At 35.6% G+C, this 10,893-nt stretch overlaps 1 pseudogene; it reads right to left on the bottom strand.

The window, feature by feature from the left end:
* Window positions 1-7,198: 7,198 nt before the first annotated feature.
* LOC104865978 overlaps window positions 7,199-10,893 on the bottom strand; it is a 5,700-nt pseudogene continuing 2,005 nt past the window's right edge.

Raw genomic sequence — 10,893 nt, forward strand, 5'->3', positions numbered from 1 at the left:
TTTCTCATTCTATAGGATGTCTTTTCACTCTGTTCGTTGTTTCCTTTGCTGTGTAGAAGCTTTTTAATTCAATGTGATATCATTTGTGGAACTTTGGTGTTCTTTCTTGGGCATTAGGGTCATGTTCAGTAAGTCTGTGCTTATGCCTATGTCTTCAAGAGTTTTACCTTCCAGCAAATTAAGTGTTTCTGTTTTAGGAGCTATATCTTTGATCCATTTTGATTTGATTTTAGTATAGAACATAAATGTAGATCACTGTTACACACATGGACAGCCAGTTTGCCCAATCCAGCAATTTGCTACACACAACTTAATCTTCTCACATTAAATATCTTAAAAGTAGGGTTTGGAGGAGAATATAATACAGTGAAGAATAAATGCCATTCATTATTTTTTAAATTGAATCCTTCTATTTGACTCAGTTGCTACTAAGTAGAGGAAGGGCAAAAATAATATCTAGTGAAAATAACAGTAATACAAAAATCAGAGTTTGAGTAGTTACCACTGCTTATAGTAGGAGAAAAGGGAGCTGGCGGACACCTACTTACTGGCTACTAGGAGACACAGGGTAGTTTGAACTACAAATATGTGTGAGTCAAGAGCTTGAATAATATGGGTATAATTTTACATAGCAAAACCTGTTGGGCGTCTATTTACCTATTCACTGCCTTTCTACTTTCTAACAGGAAGTATTATTGTAGCATAACTTTTAAATAAAACTTTCAATGTACACAGATTTCATTTGTGAAGCCATCACAGTAGTTTCATACATGAGGTGAAATTCATTTTCTGCACAAACATAAATGCTAGTTTTGATGCTGTTGTTTTTCCTGTTTACTCAATCTCTATTTCTACCAAAGCAGGTACATTGTATATTAGTTGGAAATTTTTCAACCTAAATAGGAATAATCCACAAAGAAGAGTTATTTACTTATCTGCAACATATACTCTGAGCTGGGGATCAGACTAAATGGTCTAGCAAAGCCTTTTATGAATGATTTCAAAGATTTATGGACAGTTTCTTGGAATACCCATGAGAAGGTAGTAAGTTTTCACTTACTGTATTATTGTATAATATATGTTAACTAGTAATGTGGCAGTAAGATTATCCATCAATAATAATAAAGTGAAAAAGAACCTCTTTGGATTAAAAACATTCCGAAATAATCAATTATTCATAGGTGAATTCGAAATGAAAGTTTTTAAAAAGTTGAAAAAAAAATTTTAAAGCCCATGAGGTGTAGCTCAAGCACTGTGAGAGGGGAATTCATAGCTTTCATCCACTTATTATTGTACAAAAAGATAAAGGAAATTTTAAACTTAGACAAAATGTAAGCAGAGACCATAACACATTAAGAAAGAGCATAATAAAAATAAGAAGGGAAACTAATAGACTCGAACATAGTTAAAATGATTCACAGAATTGCGTTCTAGATGATCAGGACCATTAGAATTGAATACTCACGGTGTGAGCCATTGTAAATACTAGTGGTGTTCAGGGAAGGAACAGACTGTGTGGGAAGGGAAGATGGTACCCTCCAGTGAGAATCAGTTTAGGGCTGATTGCAGCCCTTTGTTACTTGTCCTTGCTGTGTAACCATAAGAAACTCGTTTAACCTCCTTAGGTAAATTTTCTTATCTGAAGACAAGACTCAACCACCCCTATTTTAATAATACCTACTGCACAAGTTTTGATAGAGAGTAAATGGTGTTGTTGATATCATGTACTATCGGTCAAATTTGGCTTTCATTGTCTATAAAGTGCTGTGACACAAGGCTTGGAAATAGTTGATAGGTACACATTAAAATTCCTTGCAGGAACCTACAGTACATACGTGGGAGGGACAACAAAGCACTTTTATGATTAGAATTCCAGCTTTTTGTTCTCTGGGTAGAACAATCACACTGCTTCCTAGTTAACTCTGCCAATTTTTCTTTACATTAAAAGAAAAAAATCCAACCAGCCAAACCAAAAAGCCTTGCTGTTTTCAATCCATTCTATATGTATTTTTCATCACTAATAGTGTGCCAGGCACTGGCCTTGGCAGTTAGGTGTCTGGGCTCAGTCTCATCTGAGAAACTGGCACAGTTTCTTAGAAGCTAGCTTAGTTATATTTTGTGGGTTGTTTGTTTGGACTGAAAGCATGTTTTGTTTTTACAATTGCAAAGGGCGGGATAGAGATCAGTTTAACCAGAACCAGGAAGGGAGATCACTTGAAGTTTTTAATGTTGTTCTATTTCCCCCGTCGATATGACTGTGTGTATAGGATCACGTACAAATGTTTGCTTGCTTAAGCAGATCTATTTAGGAAGACCTTGCATATGGTTGTTAAGCAGCCATCTGGAGCTTCAGCACCTACTTGCGAATTCTGGAGTCATGGGGCCACCACTTGGGAGAAAAGAAGCTGGCTTATGAAAAGCAGTTTGCAATGAAGAAATATCCAGTATTTCCCCTATTAAAGTTACATAAGATCCTGCTATTTTTGGCTCTAGCCATAAGCAAAACAAAGTGGCAGGATGAAGTCCCTTCAAAAGAAAAAGAATATTGTGTCCTTCCAATTTGCAGTTCTTTAAATGTTAGTACTTTTCCAAGAAAGAAATCATAATTTTTTTCTTTTGTGAACTCAATGTAGTTGTCAATCTCAGTACTCAGAACAATTATGCCACTAATACAATGAATCAAATTGGAAATACTTCTTAAAACAAGCATACAAACATTACGATCGCCACCATTATCACCAACACCTAAGACTTAATGGAGAATGTATTGATTGGCTCCCTGCTAAATGTAAGCTGTTCTAAAATATAAATGGATTAATGGATAGGCCATTTAAAATGCTAATCTTTGTTGTGCACCTGTTGACATTATTGGAATAATTATGAGTTAAGTTTTAATAGCTTCTACAGAGATACTCATGGCTTTGAGATTCTATAAATACCCGATAGAAATGTATACGAATTGGTCATTACTCTCAGTCCTGTGGTGATCTGATACACCCAAAATATGGGTCTCATAAGCTGCTTAAAACCTTGTGGCATAGTGTGATACTAGTGGTTTATGGAAAAGATGCAGAGGAGGGCAGAAGGTATGGAGCAAGTGGAAGAGATATTAGAGATCACACACTTACAAATGTTATGCTTGTATGGTTGGTCTGCAGTCAGGGGGTTGGAAAGGATCCAAACTGGAGTGGAAAAGTGGTAGTAGTAAAATTCAGTTGAATATCTCCTCCAAAATCTAAAAATATTTATTAAATATTGAAAGTATTTAGAGCATTAGCTAAATGTATGTATCATAACAAAGATTTGGAAGTCAAAGCTAATTTTGCTCAAAGTTCTGCTAAACTTCAGCTCTGCGTTTTAGCGGTAGTATGCAGTATGATAAGAAGTAAAGCAGCTTCAAAGGCGATAAAAAAATCAAGTGCCTAGATCTGGCGTTATACAGAGAGAGATGTTTCTGAAAAAGTAAGAACAAAAATCAAGAGAAACTAATGCATACACAATGAAACTTCACATTATTTTGTCCCAAACCATCATGGACAGGAACAATTACAATGAATTCTATGTGGGCCCTCCAAGGCATATTTTTACTTCATACAAATATACAGTGTTATTATACATCTTCCAGTATTAAATGAAAAAGTGGCAAGACATATATACTGATATGCATGTAGGTTTTAATCAATTATCTCTTGGAGATTGTTTCCTGGAAGTAGATAAAGAAAGTACTCTTTACTATACTTACATAATATTCTACAGTGAAATACAATTTATCCAATTCCTTACTGATGAACGTTGGTTTCCAGTTGTTTGGAATTGTTAAGTCTTCTGTAAAAAATAACCTTAGGTAAATGCCATTTCACACATTTACAGGTATATCTGTACAATAGGTCCTTGAATTAAAATTATCAGATCAAATATATATGAATGTGTGTGTGTGTTTGCATGTACATGCATGTGTGGAACTAATAATTGAACCCAGGACCTTCACATTTAGCTACATCTTTTTCTTTATTTTGTGTTTTGAGACAGTGTGACTGAGTTGCCTAGGTTGGGCTTGAATTTGTGATCTTCCTGCCTTAGTCTCCTAGATTACTGGGATTATAGGCATGCACCACCACTCCTGGCTAGGATAGAAGTTTTTGAAAAAGCTTTATTTGGGTTTTATTCACATACAATAAACAACACATAATGAAAATGATCAATATGGTAAGTCTTAACATAGTATCAACTAAGACATTGTCACCACAACTAAGAACATATCTGTCACTCCTACAATTTTCTTGTGATCCTTTGCAATCTATCTCCTTACTCCCATCCCACTACTTTCTATTTCAAGAAACTACTGATCAGTATACTTTATATATCATTATAGATTAGGGTGCATTTTCTGAAATTTTGCATAAATGGAATCATACAGTATATAGTCTTTTTTTTTTTTTTTGCTTCTTTCACTAACCACAGTTATTCTAAGGTTAATCTGTGTTGTTGATTTTTTTAAATAATTCATTCCTTTTGGATATATTTATTTATTCAACTTTCTTATGGTAAACATTTGGGCAATTACTAACCTTGGGGTATTACTAAAAAACTGTTGTGAATGTTCACAGATACATCTTATGATGGATATATACTTTATTTAGTTAGCTAGAGTAAATATCTACTAGTAGAATAGCTGGATCATATGATTAGTGTAGGTTTAACTTTTAAGAAACTGGAAAACTGTTTTCTCAAAGTGGCTGTATAATTGTGCATTCCCAAAAACAGTGTAGAAGACTTCATTTGTTCCATACCCTCCCTAACTTTGGTAAGGCCAGTCTATAATTTTAGCCATCTTAGTAAGTATACAGTAGTATCTCATTGTGATTTTAATTTATACTTTTCAAATGATTAGGGATGCTCAATATTTTTACTTATTTGCAATCTGATCTTCTTTGTTGAATAAATGTTTTGCACATTTTTCAAACTGGATTGTTAGCTTTCTTATTAAGTAGATGTATATTTTGCAAAATATTTCCTCATGTGTGATTTGTTTTTATTTTCTTCACAATATTCTTCAAAACCCAGAAATTTTTAATTTTGATAAATTCCAATGTATCTTTTTTTCCCCCATGGATCATGATTTTGGTTTCACTCCTAGAAATCTTTGTCTAATCCTGGGTCATAAATTTTTTCTCCTCTATTTTCTTCTGCAAGTTTTATAATTTTAGATATTATATTGAGATCTATAATTATCTGGAGTAAATTTTTTTTTTACTTTTGAAAAAAGTTTGTTTATTCATTTATGCAAAGGCAGTATTAGCAATAACAGAAACTTATCTTAAATTTAGAATTACTCTTCCATTTTGAAAGGTCTCCTCTTTCTACTTTACTCTTAAAATCTCACTCTAACAAAATATACAAATAAAAGTTTGTTTCCTTACTTTTAATTAAGGCCATACTGGAACAAAAAGAATTGGCTCTTTAGAATTCAGGCATTATTTAAAGTAAGCTGGAGATTTAATCACAGAATAATACATGTAAAAATATGCTAGCCCCCTTCCCTCCCAAAAAGGGCAGAGAATTTTTAAAAAGACAAATTTTAGAGCACTTTTTGAGGTGTGTAAAACTTTGTTGGGGAACCTGTAAAGACTCCATCTTTCAGAACCAGAATGAATATTAAGAATTAAAGGGCACTGGTGGCCTAGCCCGCAGTAAAGTAGTTCACATCAGGTTAAAATAAGTGGAATCTCCATGTTTTAGGGAGGAAGTCAATCTAGAAGATCAGGAAGGCACTTTAGACCCATATCCATGGCATTTCAAATGATGCCAGCACAACATCTTCCCTTAGAAAGGCAGTGTCACACTGCTACCTTCCAGGGCTTAGCCCTCCAACTGCTCATGCCACCACTTCTAGGAGCAAACTTCCTGGAATGGTGGAAATACAGACTGGAAAAGCAAGCCTGTGGGTACAGCAGCAGCTCTAACGCTCTAGTCATCTGCTGTGATGTCCAATGTCCAATAACGAAACCAGCTGATCTAGAGAGGGATTGAAGTCTGACTCTAGTGTATTCTTGGATGCACTTATAAAACTTCTGTTATGGTTTAGAAATGCCCAAATTACCTACCCTGTGACCCTGAGACACATGTCACTTTACAAAAGGAAAAATAATAGCCTAAGAAAATAAAGATTTACTTATCATAATTTATATTTTTAATGTTTTTATAAAAACAATTCCTTTCAGATACTCTGGTAAACTTTTAAGTCACATAAAAAATTCTTTAATACCAGTATTTTTGCACAATTTAAGATACAGCCATTGAGTTTAGCATTCCAAGAGAAAAAATTAGAGGAAAAAAAGCAGAATGTTAACCAAGAAGCTTATGTACCTCCTAGTTTGTCTTGGATTCTTTTAAAAAAATTAGGCCCAGAATTGGAGTTATCCTAATTATCATCCCAATCAAATAAAATATGTATATATGGGTGGGTTCTAGATAAAGGATAACATATTTTCAATAAATGCAATAAGACCCACTGATTGGACTGTTTGTTTAGAATCTATTTCACTGGGTTTATATAAGAAAGATTTCAATAAAGCTAATCATATATTGAGTTCCACTGATTAAAAATGCAGTTTTAAACATTTTGCTTTTGTGGAGAATTTTTAGACAGATCGTAAATGCAAAGCACGATATTACAAATACTGTAGAAGTACTTGTTGAAGTGAAATACTTGTATTCAAACCATCAAAATAGATTTTGGAAAAACAATTTTTTAAAAATAAGCATTAGTTTTTCTGTTGTTTTGTTTTTTGTTTTTTTCCCATCCTGGGGATCAAACTCAGGACATTGCACTTGTGAGGCAGGTGCGGTGCCGCTGAGCTAGATCCCCAGCCAAGTATTAGCTTTTAAACTCTGAAGCTGACGATTTCAATTTTAAAAATTCTTACAGTTTAATCTTAAATTATTCCTTTCAACTACTTTTTTTAATTTGAAAGCTTTTTTAAGTTCAATTATTTTTTACTTTCAACTGTGTATTGAACACAGAACGAGTTTCTAAGGAAACATCTAATGAGGAAGAATTTCAACGTTAAATAAAACTAAACATCTAATGTGACTTGTCTGAATGAGATCTGCCAAAATTTAGAATGAAATTTTCAAAGTCGTGAATAACTTTCAGCGGCTTAATATTCAAAACCAGCAACTTCCTGAAGTTGGAAAGTTAGTGGAGATGATCAGATGTAAGCACTGTGTCACTTCTTCTGAAGCGATGCACTCTTTTATCCTTGAAGTAGTCATCTTGAGTAACCAGAGTGCTTCTCAGTCTGTTCTCCAGATTCAACAGACAAGATACCACTGCCTCAATGTTTCAGGCCACAGATTTCTTCTGTGGGCCATTTCTGGAGGACGAAGCAGCTTCGTGAAGAACTGAGCATTCATTTGGCAAAACTTTAGCTCCTGTATCAACTTCATTACACTGGTAGTTAACAGCTGGATAAACCGGAGGTATCACATAACTCCTTTTTTTCCCAGCAAGCCATTGTGGTGGCATCTGATAATTGCAAACAGGCAGTTGATAACCAGTGATGACTTGAACTGGTGAATTTGGATAAGGAGAATATGACTGAGGGTACTGAGTCACAGGACTCGTCATGATTGGGTACTGCACATAAATTTCAGTGGTGTGATTATTCCAAACCCTCTGCAACTGTGCTGGAAGAGGAGGATTAAAAATCAAAGCACGGGAACGGTGATTTAGCTCAGTGGTTCCACTGCCTGCCTTGCAAATGCAAGGACCAGAGTTTGATCCCCAGTACCAAAACGAGCAAACAAACAAATCAAAGGACGTGGCCGCACATGATAAGCACATAAATTTGTTTCCTAATTGCAGGGCCCAGTTTCAGCTTTTTACCATGGAAATTTATCTGTGATTCTACTATCTTCTGCCCATCCATGTCACTGTAAAATGAAACAAATTCATAGCCTTTGGATACACCAGTTCGATCTGTAATTATCTCCACTTCGTTCACGTTGCACCAGGTCTAGCAAAAGAAACTTATTTCACTTTCATCCATCCCAGTATCAACCTCACCGACAAAATGGTGTTTAGCGTGACTTTGCCTTCTGGTAAAAGTATAGCCTTGGCTGGTGGTAGCAGATTAGGACTGAGCCCTGGCCTCTCTGGAGATGGTTGAGTTTGGAGTCTCACGATTTGTAGAAGACCTGATGGCAGGACCTGCCGTTCCTGCCAGGGCTGCTGTAGGAGGAGCAGAGGACCCGTGCGGGAGGGCAGCTAGGCTGAGGGCCGCAGAGGGACTCTGGGGGAAATCTGTGAATATGGCGTCAGCTAGAGTTCAAAGCTCATCTTCTAAAAATGAACATCCAGTTGACTCATTTTGAATTTTGGTGAATTACCAGATAGTTCTCCATAAACAGTACTCTAATACTGGGCCATGTTTGAGGGTCCTCTAGGCCGGAATAAGGACCTTAACTCATCCTTTTGAAAAAAGTTTGCAGCTTCTCATCACGGAAAAAAGATTTTCAAGACGCCTCAGTAAGAGAGACGCAAGAAGGATTTATTAGAGTAGATAGGAAGCATTCCAGAGCAGAGTGTGGGTGCTCAGGGAAGTGAGGCGTGTTAAAAGCCGGAGAAGGGCACATTTAAAGGCTGTGTTCGAGATGAGTAATTTAGGATGTGTATTCTCACTGTCTGCCAGTTACACCGCCAGCCACCCATATGATTTGAAGTCGAGACATTCTGTTTCCACTGCAGCTGCTTTCTGAGCTGGAGCAAACGGCAATTTTTGGTTCAGAAGGTTCGCCGCGGAATGCACAGGATATTGCAAAGGCCCCTGGGGAAAATGACACTATGATTCTCTGTAAGGTTGGGGTTATGGAGAGAGGGCGCTGAAGCTGGGATGGTCTCCAGAAACAGGAAAAAAGCTTGTCTTGAAGATGCAGTTTTTTCTTAAAAGTACAATTTTTAAAGTCTCGATTTCCTTGTCTCCTCTCTTACACCTAGTTTTATTTCCTTTCTCCTAACCCTAATCACCATTTTGCAATTCTGTCAGCAGTGTATAATGATTTCTGTTTCTCTGTCTTGCAGTTCTTATCTACTAGGAAAAAATGGCATTTTCATCTCTTTTTAGTTAGCTTTGACAAATTATAAACGAAATTGAATACCATTTCAGGTTTTACATCTATGTACATTTTCTATTAACTTTTTCTGTTCTTTGCTCAATATTTTTATGGGGTTCTCGTTATGTTTTAGGTAATTAAAATATTGAACTATAGTTGTTTTTTAAAACACAAAATGGTGTATAAAAGTTTTTAAAAAATATTTGAACCTTTAACATTCTAAAATAGTGATTTTGAAGGAAATTTTGAATTATTTCAAAACACAACTGCTGAATTAAAAGTGTGATTCCCAGATTCAACTCACCTAATTCACCAAATAATTTTGAGTGACTTGAGACTGACAAGAGCAGCATTTAAAAAGTTCAGGGACACAGTGGGGCCATGTAAATAAACTGCCTTGACTTAAATAGACTTATTTCCTTTTAATATGTCTTTATTAAAAAAAAACCCTCATAATACAAACAACTGACTGTAGTCAATCAACTATTTTTAGGTCTTCAACTGCCAGGTTTCCAACTGTGGCTCAGTCGATCCAAGTGTCATTTATGAGAATTTGGTCTCATCCACAGGAAACATTAGAAAGATTTGATGATGTTGAAATTTAAAGCTAATTATTCCCTTGGACAGCTGTTGGTAGATGAATTTTAACTAATGATGAGCTTAATAGAAGCAATCAATTCTCCTTTTGTTAAAGCAGAAACTAAACTTCAACACATTTCCTTAGAATAAACAACTCTAGTACTTTCTTCTAAGTTACCACCCTCAGTGACTGTCCAAATTTTCCTGGAACATCTAAAAAACAAGAAACACTGAATTTCTTTCTATAATGCTCACATTATCCTAAGACACTCACATGGGGAACATGATGATTTAATTGCTTAACCTCAAAGAGAAAATCTCTGTCTACTCTGACAAATCACAGTAAATTGAACAGCAATTGTCATGGTTAGGAAAAACAGTTTTGTGAGTCATAAATTTTACCTGAATCTCTTGGACAGTTACAGATAGGTCCTGTGGTAATTTAGTATTTTTTGAAAATTAAAATTAGTATTTTGAAATATACCAAAAGGCTATCCAGGACATTACTTATATTGTCATTAAATATGCAAGATTTACATTCTTTTTTTCTTTTTTTTTTGCTCTCTGTATATCCCTAGTTTCCATCAAAATATTTATTTATTTTTTTGCATGGCTGCACACTTTAATAGTCTAAGCAAGCAAGAAACCACCGTAGATTCTGACCACATACTAATGAATGTTTATTGGCCCTGCTCTAGCAGGGATCTAAATTAGGGCTGTAGGGCCTGAGATTTAGCTCAGTGGTTCTGCTGCCTGCCTCAGAAGCTTAAGGACCCAACTTCGATCCCCTGTACCCAAATAAATAAATAAATTAGGGCTGGAAATTAGGCTTTAGTTTCTCATATATTAGTGCCACAAAGTGCTAGAGAAGATTGTCCCTGGGCAGAGTCCTCAGCAGTACACAGCTTGGGTGAGATTTGAATTCTGCATTAACAACTTCTCAAGCTGGGTGGGCTTTACTCTCAAGACAGTAAAGTGGGGGCTACTGCTGGGCTTCCACAGATATGTAATGAAAGCTTAATGTCTTCAGAAGATTGCAAAATCTGTAACTACCCGAGAGAAGGTGGAAAAACCTAGAAACACTGACAGCAAGGCAGGACAATGGCGTTCATAGCACCTGCTGCAGTGGTTCTCTTTCTCCTTAAAAAACTCTTTGATTTCAGGGTCTTTTTTTTTTTTTTTTTTTTTTTTTTTTTTTTT

This window comes from Fukomys damarensis, unplaced genomic scaffold (assembly GCF_012274545.1).
Source record: "Fukomys damarensis isolate Sample0158 unplaced genomic scaffold, DMR_v1.0_HiC HiC_scaffold_15, whole genome shotgun sequence".
NCBI classification, from domain to species: domain Eukaryota; kingdom Metazoa; phylum Chordata; class Mammalia; order Rodentia; family Bathyergidae; genus Fukomys; species Fukomys damarensis.